Below are 7754 nucleotides of genomic sequence, written 5' to 3' on the forward strand. Positions count from 1 at the left end.
CATTCATCCTTCTCTCTTTCTCTCTCTCTCACACACACACACACACACACACACACACACACACACACACACACACACACACACACACACACACACACACACACACACACACACACACACACACACACACACCACTTAGTTTCAGCCAAAAACATATTTTGATCTCCCTGCAAATCTGCTGTCCTGAATTCAATCCAAAACCACTTTTATTATGTATATCTAGATTATCTATACTAAAAATGGCATGTCCCTGAAAAGGCTCAGCGAGAATACAGGCGTAACTGATGACCTGAAAAAGTAGCGACCAATAAGAGGACGAGAAGCCAGCTAATTCCACGGCCAAACCCATCACTCAGCCCACAGGGCCAGACTGATGCCTGACCTCCAGCTGTCTGTCCATTTTGTGCTCAATTAGCAAAGAACTCTCTCCACTGCACATGTGCAAAGATCTCAGGGCTTGTGACCTTTTTCTTCCTCGCTAATTAAATTACTAATAAATCTAGGCACTAAATTTTTCTGTCACAAAAGAGTGGGTGTGGAGGTCAAGAGACGAGAAGAGCCAGAATGAAGGCGACATCGATGGAGGGGTCTGCTGATTCATTCCCGTCCTGGACCCTCTGCAGGTGGAAGATTGGGAGCAGGGCAACATGCACTCTCACTCAGCTGCCAAGACAATTTGAGCTTTAAAGGAGTCACAATAGGGAATTCCAAAAAAAAAAAAAAAAAAAAAAAGGTGCTCAAGAAAAAGTGCACTTCACACTTTGACATTACAATTATTTAAAAAAAAAAAATACATGTCACCAATTAAAATGACCACCTCATGGTTTTATGCCTCCACCACTCAGACTAGTTTCAGGTTACATCTCCATTTATCAAGAGCCATATAAAATATTAACCATTTGTGTAAAACCTTATCATAATTTCTGTGTGAATTCATGGGTTATGACCAAAATGTACTTTGTGCGGTGATAGTGACCTTGACCTTTGACCTCCACAATATCATCAGTTCATCCTTAAGTCTAAGTGAACATTTGTGCCAAATTTGAAGAAATTCCCTCAAGGTGTTACTGAGATATCAGTAAGAGATGGGATGGATGGATGGAATTATAGCCAAGTTCTGATTGGTCAGTTTGTAGAGGTGTTCTAATTAGGGCTACAAACCAACCAACCAGAACAAGGCTACAAACCAACCAATCAAAATATGCCTACCAACCAACCAGAGCATGGCTACATATCAATTGATAAGGCTACAAACCGTCACCGTGACCTTCACCAAGTGGAAGCAAGGTGGATTCATATTTCCTTTAAAACAATTCAATGTATTTCTGTCTGCATCTGGTTAACATCTCCCCTGACCATTTTTTAACATTTCCTCTTTCATTGACTTTGAAAGTGCCCCAACAACAACAAAGCAAAAAATGGATGTGGCAAATTTTGTCTTCTTCCTATAGGTGTCAAATAACGAACAGAGAGCTAGTGTGCTAGAGCTAGTGTGCACACAGAAATTACCAAAACTTACTAACTCTGTGTGTGTATGTTATGTAGTTCGAGCCTTTTCCAAGTCTTTATGTTAGTTGTTTTTCATAATGTGCAAAAAAATAAATGGAGGAAAATGGCCTCTTGTGAAAGTAGAAAAATAAGCCCTAATACATCTGACTGTGCTAGTTGTATAAAAGAAAACATTAAATAAAGAGGCAATTTAGATGATTGGCCATAAATAGGGCTCTGTCCATCCATGCTGCTTATTAGATTGAGAAGAAGGTTTTTCCCTCTCATCATCGCTCTCCCTCCCACCTCCTCCATGCCTGCCACCTTGGCGCTGGTCGTGTTTTGGCTTAGTACCACAGTTTTCAGCCCCTCCCTCCTCTGCCTCCGCTCTCCCCCTTTTTTCTCTCTCTTGCAGCCAACACACAACATGGTGATTTATGGCTGAACTTAAAAACACCACACAAGGAGCTGCGTATATTTGACATGTTTTACAGGCTATCGGTTCTGGTCTTGTGTGAAATCATGGGACGCTAAAACAATGCTGATAACAGTCAATTTGTTTCGTGCCTTCTGTAATCTGTATAGACTTAATCGGACAAATGATTGTCTCTGTAAACCAAGAGATAATCCAGGAATTAATGAAAACATGACATTTGGTTTAGTTCAATTTGAATTATTGTTGATGAATTATTGCTCTTAAATGTGACTGAGAGGAAATTGAATAAAACATGAAAATGAAAAGATGGATAAAAGCACATTTCAAATAAGCACTAAACTTAGGGTACAAAAACAGTGACAGTAAAATATCAAGACAGCAAAAGGGCTACTAATGAATAATCCTCCAAAATGTAAACAATTTTGGAATTTAAGATCTCTGGAAACTAACCCTTCTCGCAGTTGAAATTGTAATAAAACAAAAATAATTTCAAGGCCTTGCTACCCATCATCAATATCACAATCAAGTTGAATACCATATTTGGTCCTTCCTTCACTTGTTTCTGTGCAAAAACAACGCTGAGCACTAGCACCAAGCATTCACTCATTCACACACTGACACACACATACAGCCACCATCTGTCATGCTGTATCCTCCCCGAGCTCGCTTTCCCTCTCCGTCCTGCCAGGACACATGCTCACTTAATGATTCCATAACTTTGTTACCACCTCATTATGACGGTTAGTAAGCGCCATAGCTAGATTTACCACTTTGTAATGGACAAGCGGTGCAGACTCATCTGCTTGACAGCCGTATTGATTCACTGCACCGTGACGAACGGACCAGTTGAGACTGTGTGGTAGCAGCGCTGACCTCCACCTGCTCTCGCGCCACTGCTATGTCCATCTGCCTTTTCCCCTTCTACATCTGATTACATTGCAGTAACAGTTATGGCTCAGTGTTTTACTGAAATATGTTATACCTTAAATAAAACAACCCTGTGGACAATGAAAGGCTGTCATGTACAAATCCACAGTTTTCCGAGTTGAACAGGCTCCAGTCTCCCACTACAGACTGACTGATGTGTTTACACACAAACTCTATAGCTAGTTTCACGCCACCTGGGAAGAAAATATCATAGCAAAGTGACTTGCCAGGGAACAAACACAAAAGCAAAAGCCAGGATTTGAAGACCAAAAGTAGTGGAGAATTTGCGCCAAACTGGTTCCACAGCAAAATATAATCAAAGGATGGGAGAGGAGATGATGCCCAAGTTGCTCGGTGCAGTTATTATATAAGGCAAATGTGTTTTGTCTTTATACAATTTCAGGAGCTTACTGGAAGACCTGTGAAAGCAGTCTGTAATGATTTCAGTGGAAGAAACGTGCTCCTATTGCCAAAGGGTTTCCTTTGAATGCAGCCAGAAACATTTCAGCATATGCAGCTGCTCTCTACATGTTTATTTCAACCTACTGGGAAACCTCTCAGGGGGAACGCCATCAAAAAGGAAAGAGCTGATATGGAGCTCAGAGAGGACTGAACTACTCATGCTGGCTGGGGTGAAGCAGTAAGCCACTGGAGGTGGAGAACCAATCAGATTAGAGAGGGATAGAGTGACGAAGTGGAAGTCTAGCATGGGGGGTCAACTAGCATTCAAACTAGCCTGATGACCTTTTGGTTAGGAGATGACCAGTTGGTCTTTCGCGCAGATAATCCCTGGAAAAGCTGGTTTTACAGACAGAACAATGGTCCCCTCCCCCACAAACAGTCAACACTGCTGCTGCATATATTTGTTTGTATTATGGACGTTCCCTAAATGAACTGTTTTGATAGGTTTGTGGGAGTTCATGGCTTTGCATGTGTGCTACACAAAGCAGCCACAATCATTTACAAAGGTCTTTGGCTCCTGAGCTACTCAGTACAAAGACAAAGATGATAAATTATCACTGCCTTATTTATATTTCTTCATCTCTCCAAAGATATGCCTATAAATTAAAGATGGCCTTGATGTTATACAGTCTTTTCAACATAAACTCATGTACTCTGTGTGTTTCTTCTGCACAGCACATTAGCCATCTCCTCCTTGTTCTCCTGCTCGCATTGCCTCCTCATTCATTGGCCCTTGTGCCTGATTTAGCCAGTGCCTTGGGCCTGCAGCAACTGGCGGTGGTATAGAGGGCCATGTAAATGTCACCGTCTCAGAGGCTGTGCTCTGCAGAGCGTGAAATGAAATCTGGCAGAGTTTTAGGGTCCTGCCTCTCCTAACATGGACATTCCACAGTACATGGGCCCTATATAAAACTCCAGTGCATGTTATGATTACATCTTGGCTCCCCCCGCCTCCTTCCTTTATCAATTATTTAAGTGTCAGGTCAAAAGTGTTGCATTTACTTCCATGTGGGAATACATATTTTCCCAACACGATTACTGTTATTAGTTAGCAAACAGATTATTATTGCTGTCATGTGAAATTGGTTAGCTTTGCTAATCCAAACTAATCCTATGGATCATGCAACTATATCAAGATTACTGCATGTTGTATGCATGTACTGTATGCACATAAAGTACACTGCATATCTAAGCAATGAGGGACGTATCTAAGTGTCATATCTAACCACTCAAATGTCAATCACATGACTTATGTTTTTAAAAGAACAAGGTCTTGTATTCTCTCACAACAGGAGGAGATAGAGGTGCTGTGAGCACTGTGCACTGGCACAGAAGGAGGATGAATAGTTCAACATTTCACTGCAGGAAAAGTTCTCTGTAGGGTTTCTTCTACTGCGAAGATTGGCAGTACGCTTCAGTGGCTCTCTATCAATTAAAGTCAAAGATTTGAGGGGGGGCGGCTCAGCCTGCACTGATGCCATTTTGGAACCAAAACAACTGTGTCAAACCTCCTCGCTCAGGCAGTTCTGCCTAAGATCATTTCTTGCAGGCTTTTCTAAGATTACTATAGGATCACAGTAAGCCCATGTTGTGCACGTAAAACTGTTGATGCATCAGAATTCCTGCTCTGACTTTCTGGCCACACAAGCCTAACTACTCCAACTATTATTTTCTATGAACTGACAGAGTGATGTCAGTGTAGATGAGCTCAGTGAAACCCACATACTATACTCTTTTCAAAAGTGATGAGATCAATTAAAGACTGCCATCAGAAAATATCTACACTTTAAAATACCCATTGTTGAAATTACCCTCTCTTGCTTATCGCCTCTATTCATCTCTCAGCCAGGCACTTAAAGCCAGGCACTTGTGGACATTTTACAAATAGGCTCTTCTATTCCATTTAGAGCTGTGCCTTTTGCAGCTTATCTTGTGTAACTAGCTCTTAAATAAATCTCCTTGCTTTAAATAAACAGGAGCAATGCTCACGAAGGCTTTCCTTCAAAGTTGGGTTACATGACAGTCTGGACCTCCCGTGGAGACACTGACATGTGTGTGACATGCTAATGCCAACAACAATAGTATATTCTGCACTGAAAGAAGCAGCTGTTTCAAAGAATAGTTATTCATTTAAGAAACTCCATTAAATAGGGAGTTACTTGAATTCTCATTAACATAACAGACATATAAAACTGTGCACAGTGGATCAATAACATGTTCCAGCTCTTTGGAACCACACTTGCCTATGAGCTTTAAAGTGGCTGAATGTAACTGCGATAACACGCTCTCGCACTGCGTGACAGTGCCTGGCGACTCAGAGAGGAGTCAGTGCTGGGGAGATCTTCGTCATGCCCCTGATTCATCGTCATCTTCCCTCTCCTGTCATAGCCACTGAGAGGTGGCCAGGCCAGCTGCTACAGGGCACTGCAGAAAGCTGTGGCATGGAGGGATGCTGGCAGGTCAAGAGAAGCCCCCTCACTGCTCCACCAAGCCAGTCCTCACCAAACTGACTGTGAGTAACAACACTGTGTGGTTCATGGGGGAGATATGATATGAGGAAAACCTTGATGGAGACTTGAGTACATAAGATAAAGTGGGATTTTGTTTAAAGCTATAATCCTTGCAAACCTCATGAAATGAAACCATGTTTTTGATATATTATACTATTTTTCTGTAATATTAAATGGCATTCAAAGTATTTACATTCTGTTAATTTCTCTCTATTTTTCCATAGTTAGTGACTGCTGTTCCCTTGTAGGATTCAAGTTGCCATCACATGTGCCAGCTACAAATTTTGTACTGATGATGATGATGCCTCGAACTATCAAAAAAAAGCGACTCTTGAAAAAGAACCAAAAAACCAATGTTTTCCCTTGAAGGAGGTATTTGTACGTTTTGCTATTGCTACATAGCCAGCATTACCATTTACAGTTGTTTACTTAACAGTCCTGGCTTTTAGTCCTTGATATGATTCTAGCTCCATGAAAACAGAATTGTAAATTTTCAATGATGTAATTCAGTAGGGTCTTTAGATGCTTAGAGCCTCCCAAGTAAACATTTTTTTAAACCTCCTTACCTCCAGTTAGTAACACTCAAGGACAACTTATACTACTACCGTTTCCCAAATAATGCAGGGATTCAAACTGATGACACCCTGATAAAAATTCTGGATGTCTCTTTCTCTTACTCCACATTACTATTCACTTTCGTCACAAAATCCCTAATCAGTGTCAGGGAATGGCGAAAATGTCACATTAATTTGTTATTATATGATGTGACACCTGTGCTATGTGGAGGTTAAATAGGTTGACATGACACTGATTGTGGCCCTTTCCTGTCCCACGGTCATCCCATCTCAGCATCTAAGGCTTGATGATTACCACGAAAATATTATTATTGGCGATGAAAAAATTCATCTAGGAGCGCCGAAGGAATAGCAAACACATTAAAAAACACCTTTTTAAAACATGGGGATGATAACAGGAGCTATTAGGGCTGTCTAGACAGACAGACTGTAAAAGTCATGAGTGCCTATCTGTTCAATGAAAAGCTATTTATGTTATAAAATGTTTTTGTCTGACGTGCTTTAGATACAAAACTGGCAAAACATGAATTCAGTTTCAAATGAGTTCTGTGTGCTTAATGTCATTATATGGCAAAAAAAGCACAAACACAATATTCAGGATTACCTTACATTGTTCCATCAATGTTATAACCTTTAGTGTCTCCTGAGAAAACAAGAATCTCTTGTCAAAATCTTCTCTCCTCTCATCACTGTCACTCCGGTAGAGAAGCCATGTAGACTTTCCTAAAACTTCAGCCCGCATTTTAATCTGGCTTTACTGTGTACACATGCTTACAGACTGTGGTACAAAGAGAGATCTTAGATTCGGATAAAAACGATGTTAGGAATTATAGGGGGAAAACTTATTTTTTAATTATTATGTTTGTACAAACATTTGCATATTTCCATTTCTGAGCCATGATTGTTTTCTAATGGGTATGTGTCTTTCATATACGCCAGCAAATGCCAGCAAAATAGAAGAGCTATTTCAACAAGAAATATCCCAACGACCCACTCACATGCAGAGGCCTCGCAACTGAAGCAATGAGGGGCTTCACTTAGCTTCAAGGAGCTGTTCACACACAGAATATCAAATTGCATGCGAGAAGAGTGAGCGTGTGAAGCTGTTATGGAAAATTATTTTAACAGGATGACTGCTATTTGACTTTTGATGATATTTGAGAGCGAGAAAGTTAGACACAGAAGTGAAAGAGCTTTCTTACTTTTCACATAAGAATGTAATAAATGTAAAAAAAAAAAAATGTAGCCAAACCATCTATGTTTTCACGGTTTGTGAAAGCCTGGGTGGAATGTTTGGTTCACCTTTGAATCTTGATTTATTTATGTTATGAATTCTGACACTAAATATATAAAAAT

The sequence above is a fragment of the Seriola dumerili genome, unplaced genomic scaffold (genome assembly GCF_002260705.1).
Source record: "Seriola dumerili isolate Sdu_G_001 unplaced genomic scaffold, Sdu_1.0 BDQW01001124.1, whole genome shotgun sequence".
NCBI lineage: Eukaryota > Metazoa > Chordata > Actinopteri > Carangiformes > Carangidae > Seriola > Seriola dumerili.